The sequence below is a fragment of the Dendrobates tinctorius genome, unplaced genomic scaffold (genome assembly GCF_039654945.1).
Source record: "Dendrobates tinctorius isolate UK_male_01 unplaced genomic scaffold, ASM3965494v1 ptg000044l, whole genome shotgun sequence".
Classification (NCBI taxonomy): domain Eukaryota; kingdom Metazoa; phylum Chordata; class Amphibia; order Anura; family Dendrobatidae; genus Dendrobates; species Dendrobates tinctorius.
The window spans coordinates 8108491-8133470 of NW_027361712.1; positions in this window are offsets into that span (position 1 = coordinate 8108491).

The window sequence follows — 24980 nt, forward strand, 5'->3', positions numbered from 1 at the left end:
GGGGCTACATTATACCCTATGCGGGGGCTACATTATATTCTTTGGGGGATTGCATTATACCCTATGAGGGGGCTGCATTATACTCTGTGAGGAGTCACATTATGTTCTATATGGGGGGCTACATTATACCATATGAAAGACTACATTATATTCTATGGGTGGTTGCATGATACCCTATGGGGGGCTGCATTATCCTTTCAGGGGGCACATTATATTCTATGGAGGGCTGCATTATACCCTATGTAGGGACTATATTATGCTATGAGGGGGCTACATTATACCCTATAGGGGGCTGCATTATACACTTTTAGGGGGCTACATTATATTCTATGGGGGACTGCATTATACCCTATGGGGGGCTGGATTATACTTTATGAGGGGGGCTACATTATACCCTATGGGGGCTGCATTACACCCTATGAGGGGGCTACATTATAATCTATGGAGGGCTGCATTATACCCTCTGAGAGGCCTGCATTATAATCTATGAGGTGGCACATTATATTCTCTGTGAGGGCCTGCATTATACCATATGAAGGAGCTACATTATACTCTATGGTTGGCTGCATTATACCCTATGAGGGACCTGCATTATACTCTGAGGGTCCACATTATATTCTATGGGAGGCTGCATGATATTATATGAGGGGTGCTGCATTGTATCCTATGAGGTGACTGCATTCTGCTCTATGGGGGGCTGCCTTATATTCTTTTGGGAGCTGTTTTATACTTTGATAGGTGAGCTACATTATATTTTATGAGCAGGGCTACATTATACCATATGAGGGGGCTGCATTATACTCTATGAGGGGGCTACATTATATTCTATGAGGGTGCTGCATTGTACCCAATAAGGGGGCTGCATTATACTCTATGAGGGGGCTGCACTATATTCTATGGGGGGCTGCATTATACTATTTGAGGGGGCTACATTATATTCTATGAGGGTGCTGCATTGTACCCTATGAGGGGGCTGCATTATACTCTATGAAGGGGCTGCACTATATTCTATGGGGGGCTGCATTATACTCTATGAGGGGGCTACATTATATTCTATGAGGGTGCTGCATTGTACCCTATGAGGGGGCTGCATTATACTCTATGAGGGGGCTGCACTATATTCTATGGGGGCTGCATTATACTATTTGAGGGGGCTACATTATATTCTATGAGGGTGCTGCATTGTACCCTGTGAGGGGGCTGCACTATATTCTATGGGGGGCTGCATTATACTATTTGAGGGGGTTACATTATATTCTATGAGGGGCTGCATTATACAATATGAGGGACCTGCATTATACTCTGAGGGTCCACATTATATTCTATGGGAGGCTGCATGATATTATATGAGGGGTGCTGCATTATATCCTATGAGGTGACTGCATTCTACTCTATGGGGGGCTGCCTTATATTCTTTTGGGAGCTGCTTTATACTTTGATAGGTGAGCTACATTATATTTTATGAGTAGGGCTACATTATACCCTATGAGGGGGCTGCATTATACTCTATGAAGGGGCTACATTATATTCCATGGGAGCCTGCATGAAACCCTATAAGGGGGCTGCATTATACCCTATGATGGGGCTACATTTTATTCTATGAGGGGGCTACTGTATATTCTATGAGGGGGGCTACATTAAATTCTATGAGGGGGCTACATTATATTCTATGAGGGGGGCTACCGCAACATCTGCTATATCATTAAGAAATATACTACCTTATTTTATACTCTGATATTAGTGTGTTTTACCACACAATTAGTGGTCTTGTATTTATTTCTATGTAGGTACATAGTGGGCCCCAGGAATGATTTTCTCTGCTGGGTCCAAGGTGCTCTAGTTCAATGCTGCATAGGAGATGATAACATAAAACCGAGTGCTAATTCTTGTTTCTGAGAGGTCTTCTACTCTAAATAGATATTTGACCTTTGCAGTTTTTAAGTCCTAGTAGTCAAAAACAACATTGAAAGAGATTTGAAGAAAATAAATCTAAAATGTCAAGTGCATTAACTGTGTTTAAAGGCAGAAAAACTCTGCAAAAAAGCTGATTGCCCTGTTTGGTCAAGACACTGAAATAATCAAGGTCATGGTTGCTGTAATGGTTAAAATGGTTGTCCAGGTTTACTTTACTTGTGGAACCTCACATTGTGAGAAGCTCATACTGTTAGTTATTCTGCATTGTCGACAGCGAGACTGAGCAGTAGAGATGGGTGAACCCAAACAATAAAGTTCAGTGTCCATACCGAACACCTACTCTTCGGGCACGGACACTGAACACGGACTTCACCAGGAAGTCCCTGTTACTGTGCAGGTTCGGCTCCCCGAACAACGGATGTCGTGCTGTGAATTCTGATGGTTTGCCCAGCTCTTCTCACTTGCCCTGTAGCGGTGGCAAGTGGGGTTTATATTTGTAGGGTTGATGTCACCTTTCTATACCTTTCCTTCGCAGCAGCTCATTCATCAGTGGTTCTCAGCCTGCACTTCGCATCTTGGTACCGTCCAGGTTGAAAACTATTAAATGCCAGACATGGATTACAGTGTGGGACAGAACAGGTGAGGGATATTGTTTTTTATTTTTGTTTTATTACAGGAGTTGAGGGATTCAAAGGAATGGGCGTTAGGTGAGTTTAACTGTGTTTGTTATTTTTAAATAAAAAAAGGAAAAGTGTGTGTTGTTTTTATTTCAAATAAAAGACTTTGTTCTTGCTGTGAGTTTATTTACAATATAACCATAGGATTAGTAATGGATAGGTGACTTATAGATTACTCTCTATTACTAATCCATGGACTTGATGTTATCAGACAATACAAAGGTGACATCAACCCAACAAATATTACAGCACTTACTGCTGCTACAGGGCAGGTGGGAAGAGTAGGGAAAAGTGCCAGAATTGGCGCATCTAATAGATGTGCCTTTTCTGGGTGCCTGTTAGCTGCTATTTTTAGGCTGGGGAGCCAATATCCATGGCCCCTTGCCAGCCTGAGAATACCTGCCCCTAGCTGTCAGCTTTAGCAAGGCTTGTTGTCAAAAATGATAGGGAACAATGCCATTTTTTTAATTACTTATTTAAATAATTAAAAAAAACAGTGTGAGAATCCCTCTATTCTTGATAAACAACCTTGCTAAAGCTGACAGCTGAGGGTATTTATTTAGAGGGCAGGCATCGGCTGATTAATACTCCCATCAGCGGCCGCTGTTGTGAATTCTCTTTCTGGCCTCCCTCTGGTTATTACTGAAGGTAGTGGAGCTGGTCAGATTGACAGAGGGGTTGCGAGTTCTCTTTCTGGGCTCCCTTTGGTGGTTACTGGAGGTAGTAGAGCTCATCTGATTGACAGAGGCTTGCCACCTGATAATGAGGATGACGATTGGAGATCTGGGGTTTCAGATTGGGATTTAAGACAGCTGACTCCCGCTATCCCTGCTGGTGATTTTCTTCCTGTGCCTTCTGAGGTCTGATATCTCCTGCTCTGTCCCTGCATGGTTCAGCTAAGTGGTTAATTTGCTATTCTTTTTGCATTTGATCTGGTTCTGTCTATCTCTGCTTTGTGCGGGTCAGCCAGCTCCGGCTGGGGCTGTGCTGAATCACCGCCCATATGTTACTGCTTGTGACAGTTTGTTTTGTCCCCTGTTATATTGGTCTCTTTTTGCTTTGCTTTCAGAATATACCAAAGTGCTGATATAGTGGGGGCAAAGTCATGTGACTTCAGTGTTTCTTGTGCATCCGACGTGTTGGACTTTTTGCAGGGTTTTTTGCGTCATTGCAGACAATGTCTTTCCTTTCCTGTCCTGTCTAGTCAGTGTGGGCCCCATCATTTGCTCAGTCTATTTTCCTGCCTGCGTTTGTGTTTTCATCTTGTCTCACCGACAATATATGTTTGGGGGCTATCTATTCCTTTGGGGTCTTCTCCGGGGCAGTTTAGATTTCCCCTTTCATGCTTTAGGCTTAGTTAGCTTGCCGGCTGTGCCGAGGCGTCTAGGATCATCGTAGGTACGCTCCACGGCTACTGCTAGTTGCGTGGATAGGATCAGGGGTCTGCAATCCACTTAGTTACCAACCTCTCTGGTTTTCTGTGGCTTATCCTGGGTCTGCTATCCTCCTCGGTGACTCATTCATAACAAGCCGCCTGCTCTCACCATTATTAGTGGCAGCAGGCATCGGATGATAGGAGCAATAGTCCCATCAGCTGACTGCAGTGGCTGTAGGTAAACTTTTTCCCTCCGAAAACAGCTGTGGGCTCAAGCTGTCATTTGACAACATGGGAACAGCAGCTGTATGACTCGCAATAATGTTTTTACCCCTGATCAGAAGCAGTGTTTGCATTCAGGCCCCCCATTCAAGAGAATGGGTTTTGGGTTCAGATCCGGGTATTGTTCTGGTACACAAACCTGAACTTTTTTTTAACTGTTCAATCAAACCCGTCAGACCCAAACTTCCAGGGATCCGCCCATATCTACCGAGCAGTCATGTGGCAGCAATTATGCAATACTTCTGGACACATGTTGGCTAAACGTGCGCAGTCTCACTCAAAACAAGACAATTGAGTGAGCCCATGCATTTCTAGTCGGAATGTGGCCGTGACTATGTATATCTCATACTTGCGGCCACATGACCACTAGGACTCACCGCAGGCATCAGAGAATAACAAACAGTGTGCGCTGTGCATGATGTGATTATTTGTAAGTCTGCAGTCACATCAAGTGACTGCACACTTTTGTGATAATGAATAAAAATCCAGAAAAGAGGGGTTAAATCAAAAAAATTTACCACTAAAAGGGTATACTCCAAATAGGACTATATACACAAAAGAAAAAGGAGTACAAATTACCCATAAAATATAACAAATGTATTATTTTATCACAATAGACATATCATCCAAAATTGAAAAATGTTTAAAATTGTTACATCAAAGTGAAGGACACATGACAGTAGGTCTGACACATTTACATAATTATATGGGACTGGGATTCAAAGATCATAAAAAATATCGTAATGATATAATATACCATATCTATATCCATTATAACACTATCATAATGCCAGAAAGTCAACAAAAAGATGGCTATGGGTATAGCAGGCTCTAATAAGACTATCTCACCATAAATATGGCCCCATAAATATCCTAAAAATTCCAAAAAAACAAATCCAGCATTAAATGAAATCTCACCCAAATCGGTCCCAGTAAGCAGTCAGATCGTGCAGCTCCAATGCGCGTTTTGCGTGGGCTTCCTCAGGGGGCTGTGCACAGGTTTGTGAAATCATCCCTATATATATATACCCCACACAGCTGTCCCTAATACGGACATAATAAGTGGTGCATGTAAATGAAACGTGCAGGGCCGGATGTGACGTCACCCCCTGGCCTCCCATGCGACGGGAATACAGGAGCCGCCACCATAGCAACCCCAATACACATCCACCGCACTACGGATGCCGGAAGCGACGCTCCAGCCCATACACGTCATGGACATGCACACATGTCCGAGGAACATCCGGCATCATCTCAGTGTATATTACATCTGGCATGGAAACCAGAAGTGACTCTGTACCACAGTCGCCCCCGGCACACATCGAGAGGTCGTCACCATGGTGACCTCAGCTGCAGCACGTCACCGCAAACAAACGTGGACCCAGTGAAAAACATAATTGCAATCCAAAGGAACTCAAAATATTTGGGATAGATAGGATTCGATTAGGAGTTAGAGGGGGTGATTACAAAGGTATTTTGGCCCAGAGAGAATGTAAATGGATTGGAACAATGGTCCCTAATGGTTTAAATGAGCAACTTAGTTTTGTTTCATACCTATAGCCTTGACTTGGTTTTTTGTTTGTGTGTCCCTCTTTTTTAATTTTTAATTTTTTCTTTTTATAGTTTTTAAAGTATATGTTTCATGTTTGCTCTGCCTGTCTCTGATTGGACCTTCCGACTCCCTCTGATTTGATATATTTGGAAATTGCGGCTTTCTACAAGAAATATCTGCCAAGGGTTGAAATTTGACTATCATTGTATCTATGGATCAAGAATAATGAAATATAATATAATATATAATTTTGTTTAATATTAATTTTTTGACTTTTGTCTACCTTGGTATATTTTGTATTTTTTGTTTGCACTGTTGTCTTATATTTTACACATTATACTGTTTATGGTTATCTAATGATATGCATAATACATATAATTTTGCACTTGTCACTTTATGTGAGTTATAATACTCCAATTATGGAGTTCTTGTATGGTATTTTGCACGTGGTCACTTTCTTATATATAGATAAGCTAATGGTCCAGTGATGCGAATCTTTTTTCACCAGGCTTATTTATATGTTATTGCGCATATCTAAGACATGGATCACCGGTGCATTGTGTCCACGTTTGCTTGCGGTGACGTGCTGAGGCTGACCTCACCATGGTGACAACCTCTTGACGTGTCCTGGCAGCGACTGTGGTACAGCGTCACTTCCGGTTTCCAGGCCGGATGTAATATACACTGAGATGTACGCATGTCCATGACGCGTATGGGCTGGAGCATTGCTTCCTGTTAGGCATCGGATTCCTGTACCTACACAGCAGGAGTCCAGAGCATCACATACTGCTTTGCAGCAAGTCATTCCTGAAGCTAAGTCCCGCTGCCGCTCCACTGAGCATGCTCATGAGACGATCTCCCATTGGAGCTCAGGAGTCACGAGCTCAGGTCCTTCCCCTGATCTGATTGGTCCATCTCAGAGATCTGGAAGGTCCCGGCAGCGCACGGCTATAAAAGGACCACATGGCCGTTCAGCCATGCGCTAGTATAGACATTGCTTGCTAGATGTGTGAATGGTGACGGATGTATGATTCTGGTGACTGACTCATTTGAATCCCCTTCCCTCTGATATTACGCATGTGGATAGGGAATTAGTTCAGCAATCAGCGCCAGTCAGTGGCAATCCTTAGGCCACTGTGCACACCACGCCTCTACACTAGCGTCCGATTGTGCTACTCCTTACGGCACTATTGTCTCGTGGCAGTGTTCTACGCCGCACTGCAGTTGCAGCTCTCTTTGGCGCCCGCAGTAGCGACGCCGCACACACGGTAGGTCTAGACGGACGCAGTTCCTTCTGCCTTTGGTCCTGCACCTGTGACCTGATACCGTGTGTGCATATATCTGAGACTTGTGCCACTAACAGGCTCAACCTTTTTGTGTTTACCCCTACTGGCATCTCTGTGATTAAACAGCGATTGCTCTGCGCACCTGGGTGACGTTTAACCCCATGCACATTAAACCGCCATATAGCACGTCTGCCATTACTCAGCAGCAGTTATAACACCTTCTGCACGGTGGACCCCGAGCGGCGAACGCACTTTATTATTTATTTTATTTAGTGCGCTTCTCCATTCCTAACACTTCCGGTGTCCGTAGTGCACTGGATGTGTATTGGAGTTGCCATGGTGGCGGCTCCTATATTCGCCCGTCGCATGGGAGGCCAAGGGGTGACGTCACATCCGGCCCTGCACGTTTCATTTACATGCGTCACTTATTATGTCCGTGTTAGGGACAGCTGTGTGGGGTAGATATATATAGGGATGATTTCACAATCCTGTGCACAGCCCCCTGAGGAAGCCCACGCGAAATGCGCGTTGTGGCTGCACGATCTGACCGCTTACTGGGACCGATTTGGGTGAGATTTTATTAAATGCTGGATTTGTTTTTTTTGGAATTTTTAGGTTATTTATGGGGCCATATTTATGGTGAGATAGTCTTATTAGAGCCTGCTATACCCATTGCCATCTTTTTGTTGACTTTCTGGCATTATGATAGTGTTATAATGGATATAGATATGGTATATTATATCATTATGATATTTTTTTATGATCTTTGAATCCCAGTCCCATATAATTATGTAAATGTGTCAGACCTACTGTTGTGAGTTCATTCTCACCAGTTTTGAGTTCCCCTTCTGGACTCCCTCTGGTGGTGAAGGGAGGTGGTGCGGCTGGTTTGATTGGTGGAGATCTGCCACCTGAGAATGAGGATGATGATTGGATCTCAGGATTCTCAGATAGGATTTAAGACAGCCGACGCCCTATTCAGTTGCTGGTGATTCCTTCTGGCTTGTCAGCTCTTGGTTTTCAGCTCTGTTCCAGTCATCTAAAGCTAAGTTTTTCTGCTAATGTTCACACTTGATTTTGTTGGTCTATTCAGTTTTTTGTGTGGTCTGCCAGCCCCGGCTGGGGTCTGAGCTGAATTTCCACTCTTATTTATCAGTATTTTGCCAATTGGCTTTTTGTCCCTTACTAGTTCGGTCTCTTTTTGCTCTGTCTCAGAATATTTCAGAGTGCTGATATAGTGGGAGAAGTCTAGCGACTTCAGGGTTAATTTTGCTATCAGAAGTGTTGGACATTATTTTTGTAGGGTTTTTTGCAGGTTGCAGATAGTGTCTTCCCTTTCCTTTCCTGTCTAGTTAGTTTGGGCCCCGTCATTTGCTCAGCCTATTTTCCTGCCTGTGTTTGTACCTTCATCTTGTTTCACCGTCAATACATGTGTGGGGGCTATCTATTCCTTTGGGGTCTGCTCTGGGGCAGTTACTTTTCCCTTTTCTTGCTTTAGGCTTATGTAGTCCTCCAGCCGTGACGAGGCATCTAGGTTCATCGTAGGCACACTCCACGGCTACTGCTAGTTGTGTGTTAAGATCAGGGATCTGCAATCTGCATAGTTACCAACCACTCTGGTTTTCTGTGGCTTAGCTTGTTTGCTTTTTTCTCCATGGTGACCCATTCATAACAGAATCACCAGCCATACCGCAGATTCTAGGGTACTCAAAAGCAGGAAAGAATTGTAAAAAAAAAAAAGTGTCAGAATTTTTTTTTTTTTATATGTATATTTTTTCCTCTTTTTCTCTGGGGCCATAGGAGGATTTTTTTTTTAAATGGAGATTAAGCAATTGTCTGATGGTGTGGAGCAGCTCACTGCTGAAGTGCGGGGAATTTCCGCCTATCTCGCTCATTCACATGCTGCTGAACCAAGGATCCCTACTCCTGATGTGTTTTTTGGGGATAGGTCTAAATTTTTGAATTTTAAGAATAATTGTAAATTATTTCTTGCCTTGAAGCCTAATTCATTGGGGAGCTCTGCGCAGCAGGTTAAAATTGTCATCTCTTTGCTGCGCGGCGATCCCCAGGATTGGGCGTTTTCTTTGACACCTGAAGATCATATTCTGACTAATGTGGATGCATTTTTTCAAGCCTTGGGGCTGTTGTATGATGAACCTAATGTTATTGATCAAGCTGAGAAAGCCCTATTGGCATTGAACCAGGGTCAGGATTCTGCAGAGTTATACTGTCAAAAATTCTGAAAGTGGGCGGTCCTTACTACCTGGAATGATGGTGCCTTGGCAGCTCTCTTTCGGAAGGGTTTGTCAGAAACCGTAAAAGATACTATGGTGGGATTTCCTGTTCCCTCTGGTAGTGATGATTCTATGTCATTAGCTATTCAAATTGATCGGCGTTTACGTGAACGCAAAACTACACGAGAGGAGTTGCCACCTTTTGGACAAATGTCTGAACATAAGCAATGTAATAAAGTTTTGTCTAGGGCACAACGTCAGGAGTATAGAAGGCGTAATAAACTGTGTTTTTTCTGTGGAGACGTTTCTCATATTATTTCTGTCTGCCCAAAACGAGAGAAACGTTTTGCACACACATTTGCTGTGGGCAGTATACAACCTAAGTTTCTTTTGGCAATTACACTGATCTGCTCCTTATCCACATTTTCCACGAAGGCTTTTGTGGATTCAGGAGCAGCGTTGAATCTGATGGATTTGGAGTTTGCTAAACGTGGTTTTTCCATGACACCTCTGCGGACGCCTATTCCTTTGAGGGGTATTGATGCTACTCCTTTGGTGGATAATAAACCTCAGTTTTGGACCCAGGTGACGATGCGGGTTGCCCCAGACGACCAAGAAAATTGGAAATTTTTGGTGCTGCATAATTTGCATGATACTATTCTTCTGGGTTTTCCTTGGTTGCAAACTCATAATCCAGTTTTGGATTGGAAATCTGGGTCTGTGGTGAGTTGGGGTTGTCAGTGTGTTCTTAGGGACGCTCCTGTTTTCTCCACCTCTCCTCAGTCTCATGATATTCCTGATTATCTAGCCGATTTTTCTGATGTACTTAGTGAGAGCAAGTCTGCGTCTTTGCCTCCTCATAGGAGTTATGACTGTGCAATTGAGTTGATGTCTGGGTGTAAATTTCCCAAGGGTCGGCTTTTCAACTCATCAGTACCCGAACATGATGCTATGTGATCCTATAGGAGTCATTGGAGAAGGGTCATATTAGACCATCCTTGTCACCTTTAGGTGCTTGTTTTTTTTGTGGCCAAGAAAGATGGTTCATTAAGACCGTGTATTGATTATCGTTCCCTTAACAAGATGACGGTTAAATATCAGTACCCGTTACCTCTGATGTCTGATTTATTCTCCAGAGTTAAGAGTGCCTGCTGGTTTACTAAGCTTGACCTCAGGGGGGCGTATAATCTTATTCGCATCAAGCACAGGGATGAATGGAAGATGGCGATTAATACTCCAGAGGGACATTTTGAGTACCTGGTGATGCCTTTTGGGCTCACTAATGCCCCTTCTGTCTCCCAGTCCTTTATGAATGATATTTTCCGTGACTTTGTGGATAAGTTTTTGATCATCTATCTGGATGATATTTTGATCTTTTCTAGTGATTGGGATTCTCATGTGGAACACGTCCGGACTGTGTTCCGGATTTTGAGAGATAAGGGATCGAAATGCCTCTATTGTGTACAAAGGATTTCATTTTTGGGATTTATCTTATCTCCATTGACTATTGAAATGGACCCGGCCAAGGTACAGGCCATTTATGATTGGGTTCAGCTTCAGCCTACTTCTTTGAAGGCCCTCCAGAAGTTTTTGGGTTTTGCTAATTTCTATCGTAAATTTATAGGTAATTTTTCTGGTGTTGTCAAACCACTGACTGATCTGACCAAGAGGGGCGCTGATGTGCTGAATTGGTCTCCTGAGGCTATGTCAGCATTTCAGGAGCTTAAGCGGAGTGTTGTGAGTTCATTTTTCCCTTCTCCGTTGAGGTCTGTTGAACTCCCTCCTCTGGTGAATGAAGGTAGTGAGGCTGATTACCAAACTCCAGGGCAGCTAGATGATGACTGGGTGGCTGGAATTGAGGACTGGATATAAGGCAGCCAACGTCCTTCTGCCTTGCTGGTGATCCTGCTGGATTCTTGGAGACCAGTCTGATTCCTGCGTCTCAAAGCTAAGTTTTTCTGCTCTGCTTTGTACACTTCAGTTTTGTTTTGCCTTGTTTTTTGGGAGTTCTGCCATCCCCGGCCGGGGGTGAGCTGAATTCCATTTTTGTCTCTGATCTGTTGATCTTTTACTCTGTCTTCAGAATATACCTGAGTGCTGATATAGTCTTTTGAAGCCTAACGACTTCAGGGCCTGTTTTTCCTATCAGTCGGTTGGCACATTTTGGATAGGGTTTTTGCGGATGGCAGACAGCGGCTTTCCTATCCTGTCCTATTTAGTTAGCTTGGGCCCCATCATTTGCTCAACCTATCTTTCTATCTGTGTTAGTGTTTTCATCTTGCTTCACCGTCATTATATGTTGGGGGCTGCCTATTGCTTTGGAGTCTGCTCTGGGGCAGTTTAGTTTTTCCCCTTTCTTTCTTTAGGCTATGTAGTTCTCCGGCTGTGATCGAGGGGTCTAGGGCACCGTAGGAACCCCCCACAGCTACTGCTAGTTGTGGATAGGTTCAGGGGTCTGCAATCCGATAGCTGCCAACCTCTCTGGTTTTTCTGGACTTAGCTAGTATTTTGTTTTTTCCTCCTTCGGTGACTCATCATAACAGCGGAGATTTGCTTCGGCTCCAGTTTTACGGCAACCTGATGTCTCACTTCCATTTCAGGTGGAGGTAGATGCTTCTGAGATTGGTGCAGGAGCTGTTTTGTCCCAAAAAGACCCTGTGACTTCTAAGATGAATCCCTGTGCCTTCTTTTCTCGAAAGTTTTCCCCATCTGAACGCAACTATGACGTGGGGAATCGGGAATTGTTGGCAATGAAGTGGGCATTTGAGGAGTGGAGACATTGGTTGGAGGGAGCTAGACATCAAGTTGTGATCCTCACCGATAACAAGAATTTGATTTATCTGGAGTCGGCCAAACGCTTGAATCCTAGACAGGCTTGATGGGCCTTGTTTTTCACGCGTTTTAATTTTGTGGTCTCTTTTCTTCCGGGCACTAAGAATGTTAAGGCAGACGCCCTTTCTAGGAGTTTCTTTGCCGATTCTCTTAGTGTGACCGAGCCTACTACCATCCTAGGTGAGGGGGTAGTTCTTTCTGCCATTTGGCCCAATTTGAGACGCGCCCTGGAGGAATTTCAGGAGGATAAACCTGAGCGTTGCCCTATGGGAAAATTGTATGTTCCTGACCAGTGGAGAAAGAGAGTGATGTCTGAAATTCATTGCTCTGCATTGGCTGGTCATCCAGGTATTTTTGGTACCAGAGATTTAGTGAGTCGGTCCTTTTGGTGGCCTGCCTTATCTCGTGACTTCAGGAATTTTGTACAGTCCTGTGGGACTTGTTCTCGGTCTAAACCCTGTTCTCGTTCTAGTGGGTTGCTGATGCCCTTGCCGGTGCCCAAGAGGCCATGGACCCATATCTCAATGGATTTTATTTCTGATCTTCCTGTCTCTCAGATAATGACTGTTATCTGGGTGATTTGTGATAGATTTTCGAAGATGGTCCATCTTGTACCACTCCCAGAGTTGCCATCTTCTGCTGAGTTGGTGCCCTTGTTTTTACAACAGGTGTTTTGGTTACATGGGATTCCTGAGAACATTGTGTCCGACAGAGGAGTCCAGTTTGTTTCCAGATTCTGGAAAGCCTTTTGTTCCAATCTGGGAATTCAGTTATCCTTCTCCTCCTCGTTTCATCCCCAGACCAATGGACAGACTGAGAGAACAAACCAGACCTTGGAGTCTTATTTGAGAGGTTTTATATCTGCTGATCAGGATGATTGGGTCTCATTTTTGCCCTTGGCCGAATTCGCACTGAACAATAGAGCTTGTTCTGCCACTTTGATGTGACCCTTTTTCTGTAATTTTGGGTTTCATCCTCGGTTCTATTCAGGGCAAGTGGAATCTTCGTCCTGCCCAGGTGTTGACACTGTGGTTAAGAGAATGCAGCAGATATGGGACCAAGTGGTGGATAAGTTGTCACTTTCTCAGGAAAAGGCCCAGCGATTTTCCAACCGGCATAGGTCCATTGGTCCCTGGTTAAAAGTGGGTGATATGGTTTGGTTGTCGTCTAAGAATATTCCTATGAAGGTTGCATCTCCTAAATTTAAGCCAAGATTTATTGGGCCTTATAAGATTTTGGAAATTCTTAATCCTGTTTCGTTTCGATTGGCTCTTCCAGTTACGTTCAAGATCCATAACGTATTTCACAAATCTCTGTTGAAGAGGTTTGTTGAGCCAGTGGTTCCTATGGCAGCACCTCCTGACCCTGTGTTGGTCGAAGGCAATGTGGAATATGAGGTAGAGAAAATATTGGATTCTCGTTTGGATAGACGGAGACTCCAGTATTTGGTAAAATGGAAGGGTTATGGTCAGGAGGATAATTCTTGGGTCTCTGCCTCTGATATTCATGCAATAGATTGGTTCGTGCTTTTCACCGGGCCCATCCTGATCGGCCTGGTGGCGTGGATGAGGGTTCGGAGACCCCTCCTCAAGGGGGGGTACTGTTGTGAGTTCTTTCTCACCAGTTGTGAGTTCCCCTTCTGGACTCGGTCTGGTGGTGACGGGAGGTGGTGCGGCTGGTTTGATCGGTGGAGATCTGCCACCTGAGAATGAGGATGACGATTGGATCTCAGGATTCTCAGATTGGATTTAAGACAGCCGACGCCCTATTCAGTTGCTGGTGATTCCTTCTGGCTTGTCAGCTCTTGGTTTTCAGCTCTGTTCCAGTCATCTAAAGCTAAGTTTTTCTGCTAATGTTCACACTTGATTTTGTTGGTTTATTCAGTTTTTTGTGTGGTCTGCCAGCCCCGGCTGGGGTCTGAGCTGAATTTCCACTCTTATTTATCAGTATTTTGCCAATTGGCTTTTTGTCCCTTACTAGTTCGGTCTCTTTTTGCTCTGTCTCAGAATATTTCAGAGTGCTGATATAGTGGGAGAAGTCTAGTGACTTCAGGGTTAATTTTGCTATCAGAAGTGTTGGACATTATTTTTGTAGGGTTTTTTGCAGGTTGCAGATAGTGTCTTCCCTTTCCTTTCCTGTCTAGTTAGTTTGGGCCCCATCATTTGCTCAGCCTATTTTCCTGCCTGTGTTTGTGCCTTCATCTTGTTTCACCATCAATACATGTGTGGGGGCTATCTATTCCTTTGGGGTCTGCTCTGGGGCAGTTAGTTTTCCCTTTTCTTGCTTTAGGCTTATGTAGTCCTCCGGCCATGACTAGGCGTCTAGGTTTATCATAGGCACGCTCCACGGCTACTGCTAGTTGTGTGGTAAGATCAGGGATCTGCAATCTGCATAGTTACCAACTACTCTGGTTTTCTGTGGCTTAGCTTGTTTGCTTTTTTCTCCACAGTGACCCATTCATAACACCTACTGTCATGTATCCTTCACTTTGATGTAATAATTTTAAACATTTTCAATTTTGGATGATATGTCTATTGTGATAAATTAATAAATTCGTTATATTTTATGGGTAATTTGTAATCCTTTTTCTTTTGTGTATATAGACTTTTGTGATAAACCTGGGCAACCACTTTAATGTTTTTTTTTGGGGTGAACAAAAATCTCTTCAGTCACTCTATGTGATTTAAGATGGCGAGATTCTACAATATGCATGCTGTTAGGATTACCCTCTATTGGTGACTCAATATGCAATTTGAATAGTTTCAGTCTTGTGCTATCATCTCAACTGTGTCTCTCAATAGAACAATAAGACAAGCAGAAAAGGATGCTACTCATCATATGATCTCCACTATGGAAATTGATCACTTGACCTAGCAATAGAGGGGAATCCTGTGTGTGTCTATAATACTCTATAATAAAAATAATTTTATTTATATAGCACCAACATATTCTGCAGCACTTTACATTTTAGAGGGGACTTATACAGACAGTAAAAGTGATTACAGAATAACAATAATCACATAAATCAACTCTCTTTAGGATCCAGAGCGTGTAGATAGCCCAGTTAGTGCTGGCACCGTCTAACTTAACCCCCTTCACCCCCAAGGGTGGTTTGCACGTACATGACCGGGCCAATTTTTACAATTCTGACCACTGTACCTTTATGAGGTCATAACTCTGGAACGCTTGCATGGATCCCGGTGATTCTGACATTGTTTTCTCGTGACATATTGTACTTCATGTCAGTGGTAAAATTTCATTCAAATAACTTGTGTTTATTTGTGAGAAAAAAGGAAATTTGGCGAAAATTTTGAAAATTTCGCAATTTTCCAAATTTGAATTTTTATGCCCTTAAATCACAGAGATACTGCACACAAAAAACTTGATAACTAACATTTCCCACATGTTTACTTTACATCAGCACAATTTTGGAACCAAAATTTTTTTTTGTTAGGAAGTTATAAGGGTTAAAAGTTGACCAGCGATTTCTCATTTTTACAACACCATTTTATTTTTAGGACCACATCACATTTGAAGCCACTTTGAGGGGTCTATATGATAGAAAATACCCAAAAGTGACACCATCCTAAAAACTGCACCTCTTAAGGTGCTCAAAACCACATTCAAGAAGTTTATTAACCCTTTAGGTGTGTCACAGGAATTTTTTTGAATATTTAAAAAAAATGAACATCTAACTTTTTTTCACAAAAAAAATACTTCAGGTTCAATTTTTTTTATTTTACCAAGGGTGTCAGGAGAAATTGGACTTTAAAAGTTATTGTGCAATTTGTTCTGAGTACGCTGATACCTGATATGTGGGGGGAACGACTATTTCGGCGCATGGCAGAGCTCAGAATGGAAGGAGCGCCATTTGACTTTTTCAATGCAAAATTGGCTGGAATTCAGATCGGACGCCATGTCACGTTTGGAGAGTCCCTGATGTACCTAAACAGTGGAAACCCCCTACAAGTGACCCCATTTTGGAAACTAGACCCCCCAAGGAACTTATCTAGATATGTGGTGAGAACTTTGAATCCACAAGGGCTTTACAGAAGTTTATAACGTACAGCGGTACAATTAAAAAATCATATTTTTTCCACAAAAATGATCTTTTCTCCCCAATTTTTATTTTCCCACGGGTAACAGGACCCTAAAAGTTATTGTGCAATTTGTCCTGAGTACGCTGATACCCCACATGTGGGGGTAAACCACTATTTGGGCGCATGGCAGAGCTCGGAAGGGAAGCAGCGCCATTTGACATTTTTGGCTGGAATTGAGATCGGACACCATGTCGCGATTGGAAAACCCGTGATGTACCAAAACAGTGGAAACCCCCCACAAATGACACCATTTTGGAAACTAGACCCCCTAAGGAACTTATCTAGATGTGTGGTGAGAACTTTGAACCCCCAAGGGCTTCACAGAAGTTTATAACATACAGCCGTACAATTAAAAAATCATATTTTTTCCACAAAAATGATCTTTTCACCCTCAATTCTTATTTTTTCCAAGGGTAACAGGACCCTAAAAGTTATTGGGCAATTTGTCCTGAGTACGCTGATACCCCACATGTGGGGGTAAACCACTATTTGGGCGCATGGCAGAGCTCGGAAGGGAAGCAGTGCCATTTGACGTTTTTGGCTGGAATTGAGATCGGACACCATGTCGCGATTGGAAAACCCATGATGTACCTAAACAGTGGAAACCCCCCACAAATGACACAATTTTGTAAACTAGACCCCCCAAGAAAATTATCTAGATGTGTGGTGAGCACTTTGAACGCCCCAGTGCTTCACAGAAGTTTATAACGCCCGGGCGTGAAAATAAAAAATTCGTATTTTTTCCACAAACATGATCTTTTAGTCACCATTTTTTTATTTTCCCAAGGGTACCAGGAGAAATTGGACCCCAAAAGTTGCTGTCCAATTTGTCCTGAGTATGCTGATACCTCATATGTGGGAGAAAACTACTGTATGGGCACACGTCGGGACTCGAAAAGGAAGTAGTGACGTTTTGGAATGCAGACTTTGATGGAATGGTCTGCGGGTGTCATGTTGCCTTTGGAGAGCCCCTAATGTACCTAAACAGTGGAAACCCCCCACAAATGACCCCATTTTGAAAACTAGACCCCCTAAGGAACTTATCTAGATGTGAGGTGAGCACTTTGAACCCCCAAAGGCTTCACCGAAGTTTATAATGCCAGGGCATGAAAATAAAAAAATCGTATTTTTTCCACAAACATGATCAATTAGTCCCCAATTTTTTTATTTTCCCAAGGGTAACAGGAGAAATTGAACCCCAAAAGTTGTTGTCCAATTTGTCCTGAGTATGCTGACACCCCATATGTGGGAGAAAACTACTGTATGGGCACACGTCGGGGCTCGAAAGGGAAGTAGTGACGTTTTGGAATGCAGACTTTGATGGAATGGTCTGCGGGTGTCATGTTGCCTTTGGAGAGCCTCTAATGTGCCTAAACAGTGGAAACCCCCCACAAATGACCCCATTTTGAAAACTAGACCCCCTAAGGAACTTATCTAGATGTGAGGTGAGCACTTTGAACCCCCAAAGGTTTCACCGAAGTTTATAATGCCAGGGCATGAAAATAAAAAAATTGTATTTTTTCCACAAACATGATCAATTAGACCCCAATTTTTTTATTTTCCCAAGGGTAACAGGAGAAATTGAACCCCAAAAGTTGTTGTCCAATTTGTCCTGAGTACGCAGACACCCCATATGTGGGAGAAAACTACTGTATGGGCACACGTCGGGGCTCGAAAGGGAAGTAGTGACGTTTTGGAATGCAGACTTTGATGGAATGGTCTGCGGGTGTCATGTTGCCTTTGGTGAGCCCCTAATGTACCTAAACAGTGGAAACCCCCACAAATGACCCCATTTTGAAAACTAGACCCCCTAAGGAACTTATCTAGATGTGAGGTGAGCACTTTGAACCCCCAAAGGCTTCACCGAAGTTTATAATGCCAGGGCATGAAAATAAAAAAATTGTATTTTTGTCATGATCCAGTGTTGGATCTGGCGGTATTAAATGCATTAAGTGAACTTTTTTTCCTTTGGTTCCAAAGTGTGTCGTGATTGCCCCCGGTGGCCATTAGAATTATCACGTGGTGTCGTTCATTCTAAGTTGCCCGGTGGTGGGGAATGGTATCGCACCTTAGGTTTAGGTTAATGTTCACTTAATTATGGATCAGGTGTGACACCCTATAAAGGTGTGCTCAGGGTGTTCAATCACTGCCTGTGATATTGTGAGATTGCTTTCACTTTGAGTTGGAGAGCCTGGAGGAAGGATGGAGCTGGTGAGGAGTCCTGCGCAGCTTAGCCAGGGGGGACGTGTTGCAGCTATGGTGTCTGGACGAAGGGCTCGCATGGCGTGGTGGGGTCGCAGTGATGGAGTCAGCGGGAAGTGTCTGCATGGTCTGGTGGAGTGGCTACTATGGAGAGTGGCACTCACCATGTAGGACTTGGCCGCTGAGCTGGACTCAAGCATGCTTGACTTCGTGGCAGAAGCTGAACACTTCCTTGGGATTCTGGTACTAAGCAGCTGCAACTGGTGTTGGACTCTGCTCCAAGGTTGCACTAAGGTGAAGGATCCTGTTATGGTGATGGATCCGGGTGGAGGAGAAGATGCACTCAGGTGGAGGGCTCTGTTGCTAGGAGCGCACGCAACAGAGCAAAGCTAAGTGGTGTTTCCCCTGTATTGTCTCTTTCCTCATGTGTGTTATTAGTGCAGTGGTGGGATTAGTCTCCGCACCGACCCATTCCCTAGTGAGGGTTTAGGGTCAGGGTGAGCAAGGGCGTTAAGGTACGCGTGCGGCGACAGGTGCGGAGCCTGTTTAGGGAATGTAAGGAGTGCAGGGACACTGGCTCAGGGGAGCTTAGGAGGTCTCCATGTCCCCATTCCCTATCGCAGGGCCCACCATTGTTAAAGTTTCCCAGGTTCCCCCGTTATTATTTGATTATTGTATGTATAACGTGTAATACCTAAATTCGCCAGGTGGAGGCGGCGTATCCACCTGCACGTTTTATTATTTAAATGCGCCCCACTGGAGGCGGTGTATCCAGGGTCACGTGTGTTATGGGTCCGCCTTGCGGTATCATCTGCGTCCTGACACACGTGACCATGACAATTTTTTCCACAAACATGATCAATTAGTCCCCAATTTTTTTATTTTCCCAAGGGTAACAGGAGAAATTGAACCCCAAAAGTTGTCCAATTTGTCCTGAGTACGCTGACACCCCATATGTGGGAGAAAACTACTGTTTGGGCACACGTCGGGGCTCAAAAGGGAAGTAGTGACGTTTTGGAATGCAGACTTTGATGGAATGGTCTGCGGGTGTCATGTTGCCTTTGGAGAGCCCCTAATGTACCTAAACAGTGGAAACCCCCCACAAATGACCCCATTTTGAAAACTAGACCCCCTAAGGAACTTATCTAGATGTGAGGTGAGCACTTTGAACCCCCAAGGGCTTCACAGAAGTTTATAATGCCCGGGCATGAAAATAAAAAAATCGTATTTTTTTCCACAAACATGATCAATTAGTCCCCAATTTTTTCATTTTCCCAAGGGTAACAGGAGAAATTGGACCCCAAAAGTTGTTGTCCAATTTGTCATGAGTACGCTGACACCCCATATGTGGGAGAAAACTACTGTATGGACACACGTCGGGGCTCGGAAGGGAAGCAGTGACGTTTTGGAATGCAGACTTTGATGGAATGGTCTGCCGGTGTCATGTGCGTTTGGAGAGCCCCTGATGTACCTAAACTATTGAAACTCCCCACAAGTGACCCCATTTTGGACACTAGACCCCTCACGGAACTTATCTAGATGTGTGGTGAGCACTTTGAACCCCCAAGTGCTTCACAGAAGTTTATAATGCTCGGACGTGAAAATAAAAAAATCATTTTTTTCCACAAAAATGATATTTTTGCCCCCAATTTTTTATTTTCCTAAGGGTAACAGGAGAAATTGGACCCCAAAAATTGTTTTACAATTTGACCTGAGTAGGCTGATACCCTACATGTGGGGGTAAAACACTGTTTGGGCGCATGGCAGAGCTTGGAAGGGAAGGAGCACCATTTGACTTTTTTAACTCAGAATTGGCTGGAATTGAGATCAGACGCCATGTTGCATTTGGAGAGCCCCTGATGTGCCCAAACAGTGGAAACCCCCAATTCTAACTCCAACCCGAACCCCAACACACCCCTAACCCTAATCTCAGCCCTAACCCTAGCCCTAACCCTAGCCCTAACCCTAACCCTAACCCTAGCCCTAACCCTAGCCCTAACCCTAACCCTAATGGAAAAATGGAAATAAATACATTTTTTTTATTTTATTATTTTTCCCTAACTAAGGGGGTGATAACGGGAGGTTTGATTTACTATTTATGGCGGGTTTTATGTTTGGCGGCTGTCGCACGCTAAAAGACGCTTTTTATTGTAAAAATAGTTTTTGCATCACCACATATTGAGAGCTATAATTTTTCCGTATTTTGACCCACCGAGTCATGTGAGGTCTTATTTTTTGCGGGATGAGTTGACATTTTTATTGGTACCATTTTCGGGCACGTGACATTTTTTGATCGCTTTTTATTCCGATTTTTGGGACGCAGAATGAACAAAAACCAGCGTTTCATGAATTTCTTTTGGGGGGGTGCGTTTACACCGTTCCGCGTGCGGTAAAATTGATAAGGCGGTTTTATTCTTCGGGTCAGTATGGTTACAGCGATACCTCATTTAGGTCATTTTTTTTATGTTTTATCGATTTTATGCAATGAAAACTATTTTATATAAAAAATAATTATTTTTGCATCGCTTTATTCTGCGAGCTATAACTTTTTTATTTTTTTGCTGATGATGCTGTGTGGCAGCTCGTTTTTTGCGGGACAAGATGACGTTTTCAGCGGTACCATGGATATTTATATGCGTCCTTTTGATCGCGTGTTATTACACTTTTTGTTTGGCGGTATGATAATAAATCATTATTTTTTGCTTTGTTTTTTATTTTTTAAGGGGTTCGCTAAAGGGGTTAACTAATGGGACAGTTTTATAGGGTGGGTCGTTACGGACGCGGCGATACCTAATATGTGTACTTTTATTGGTTTTTTTTATTTCCAAAAAATGGATTTATTTGGGGGAATATTTTTTTTTTTTCTAATTTATTTGGCGATTTTTTTAAATTTATTTTAACACTTTTTTTATTTTTTTAACTTTATTAAATAGTCGCAGGTGGGACATCACTGTCCTGTGACAGATCGCTGATCTGTCACATCACAGATCACTGTGACAGATCAGCAATCTGTCACAGGCAGTGCAGAAGGCTTCCTCATGCCTGCGCTTTGCAGGCACTGAGGAAGCCAGCTTCCTGCAGGCCCCCGAAGGCCCCCGTCGACATCTTGGATTCGGGGGCCTGCAGGAAAGGAGCCCCCCGCAGCAGCGCTGCACATTGCGCTGCCGTGGTAGGCTCAGGGAAGCATGGAGGGAGCCCCCTCCCTGCCGATGCTTCCCTTTAACCCCCGGTACACCGCGATCATGTTTGATCGCGCTGTGCAAGGGGTTAACATGTCGGGGGGCGGTCCGTGACCGCCCCTGACACATTGTGCCGGGTGTCAGCTGTGATAATCAGCTGACACCCGGCCGCGATCAGCGGCGCTCACCACGTGGGCGCCGCCGATCGTGGTAGACGTACTATCCCGTCCATGGGCATAGGGGCCCGGGTCCCATGGATGGGATAGTACGTCTGATGTCAGGAAGGGGTTAAAGGGTTTTTCCAAAGAACAAAATATTATTTTAATCAATGGGTCTTTTAATAATAATTTACACAATTGGATGTGTTTAAGTAAAATGTTTCTGTGCTGAGATAATCTTATAAATGTGTCCCTGTTATGTACTGTGTACTGGCTGTGTCTGATCGTACAGGAACATGGTCTGATTATACCACAGCTCCTGGGCATGGGAGGACGCAACATAGAGTATACAGACAGGACAGCACGGGATCACAGCTGATTCTTTCTGTGGGGTAAAACATTTCTCTGCCTGAATGAAAACATTGTTTAAAAACAAAGAATTATTTGTGATCCCCTGCTGTAATGTCTGCTTACTAATTTTCTCAGCAACTGCCCAGGAGCTGTAGTGTGATCAGACCATGTTCCTGTACGGTCAGACACAGTCATTACACAGTAAATAACAGGGACACATTGATAAGATTATCTCAGCACAGGAACATTTTGGACGTTATAGTTATACCAAGATCTATTTATTAAAATGCACTTTTGTTCGTGGGAGAAACCCTTTAAAGTTTAGAGATTGAAATCCTGTAATGGCACTGATGCTAATTCAGTGTGACTGCAGAAATAGAAGTTGAACAGTGCCAAAGAAAATGTATTGGAAGAAGCCAAAAAGTGAAAGGAGATGTCATAAGTGGATATAAATGCGACCAAGGTTAAGGTGAGAGATGGAGAAAGACAAAAAAAAGTTTTAATAAAATATATAACATCTTTACAACAATTGCTCGTCATCACTTTTCCTTCAAACTCTCCAATGTTTATCCACTACATCAACTACTTTCCATCAATTGTCAAGGTTTCGGCTTATTCTTCATACCTTGTAAGGCCACATGCACACATCCAGTATTTGGTGAGTTTTTTACCTCAGTATCTGTAAGCCAAAACTAGGAGTGGGTGATAAATACAGAATTGGTGACATGTTTCTATTATACTATTCCTCTGATTGTTCCTCTCCTTGTTTTAGCTTACAAATACCGGGGTAAAATACTCAGCAAATACTCAATGTGTGCGTGTGGCCTAAGTGTAAATATCTGCTAATCTTCTTCTCTGCCTTGGCTCATCAGCTGTCAATATCAACTGATTTCATCAATGCTAAAAAATAATAAGTACTGTATAAGGGCTCATACCCATTTGCGAGAAAAAAAAAACAGTCCGATTTACAGACTGAAAAAACGGACGAGTGCTATGCGAGTGTCATGTGAGTGTAATGCAATTTTTCCACAGAACATCCATATGATATCTGTATGACATGCGTATGCAATCCGTATGCAATGCGAGCTTTTACATACAGAAGTTCTCTCTATGTTAAAACTCATGCTAAAATAGCATCGTAAAAAAAACTGTACACATCATTTTAAAAACAAAATCATCTTCAAAATATACACATATATATATATATATATATATATATATATATACTGTATGTTGTGAACACTTTTGACCTGGCTTCTGAGTTTGATCTCCCTCTGGTGGTTGCTGCTGGTAATGGAGCTGATCTGGCTGAGAGAAGTCAATCACCTGAGGAGGACGATTGGAGGTTAGGTGTTACAGACTGGAGAGATTTAAGTGAGCAACCTTCCCTCAGTTGTTGCCGGTGATTTTGTTTTCTTCCTGAGCATTTTGGAAGTCTGCTTGCCTCCTGCTTTGTCCTGCATCTTTCAGATAAGTTACTTGTCTGCTTGAATCTTTTTGCATTTAATCCATTTTTTTGCTTTCCTCTGATTTCTGCTTTGCTGGTGTGAGTTCAGCCTTGTTCCCTGCTGGGACCTGTGCTGGACTCTGTTCCATATGCCACAGCTCATGTCAGTCTTTTCAGTATTTCTAATTCCCTGTTATATCACTATCTTTTGTTTTGCGTCCAGTTCACACCCGAGTTCTGATTTAGTGGGGGAGAGGTTGTGTGGCCTCACTATTTTTGTATATCAGACGTGTTGGATTTTTTCTTAGGGTTTTTTGCGTGATTGCAGACAGTATCCTTTCCTGTCCTGTTCTATCTAGACAGTTTGGGGCCCATCATTTGCTTACTCTATTTTCTGCCTGTGTTTTGTGCCTCATCTTGTCTCACTGGCAATATATGTTCGGGGGCTATCTATTCCTCTACGGTTCTACTCCGGGGCAGTTTAGCTTTCCCATTTCTTTCTTTAGGCTGTTAATTCTTTGGCTGTGCCGTGGCGTCTAGGGAATCATAGGTTCGTCCCATGGCTAATTCTAGTTGTGTTGTCAGTTTAGGGGTCTGCAATCCGCTAAGTTACCAACCTCTATGATTATCTGGTTGCCTAGTCTATTCCCCTGCTATCCTCCTCGGTTACCTAATCATAACATATATACAGTATATACGGTATATATATATATATATATATATATATGTGTGTGTGTGTGTATATAGATAGATATATTAAAAGCCATCAGATGCTGCTTACAGTAAAGAACAGAATAGATAGACAAGACATATGCACATAGCATAGGTGTATATATACACTGCTCAAATAAATAAAGGGAACACTCAAATAACACATCCTAGATCTGAATGAATGAAATATTCTCATTGAGTACTTTGTTCTGTACAAAGTTGAATGTGCTGACAACAAAATCACACAAAAATCATCAATGGAAATTAAATTTATTAACCAATGGAGGCCTGGATTTGGAGTCACACACAAAATTAAAGTGGAATGTAATGTCCTTAAAACAAGTCAAAATGATGCTCCGTAGTGTGTGTGGCCTCCACGTGCCTGTATGACCTCCCTGTGCCTGTATGACCTCCCTACAATGCCTGGACATGCTCCTGATGAGGCGGCGGATGGTCTCCTGAGGGATCTCCTCCCAGACCTGGACTAAAGCATCCGCCAACTCCTGGACAGTCTGTGGTGCAATGTGACTGTGGATGGAGCGAGACATGATGTCCCAGATGTGCTCAATAGGATTCAGGTCTGGGGAACGGGCGGGCCAGTTCATAGCTTCAATGCCTTCATCTTGCAGGAACTCCTGACACACTCCAGCCACTGAGGTCTGGCATTGTTCTGCATTAGG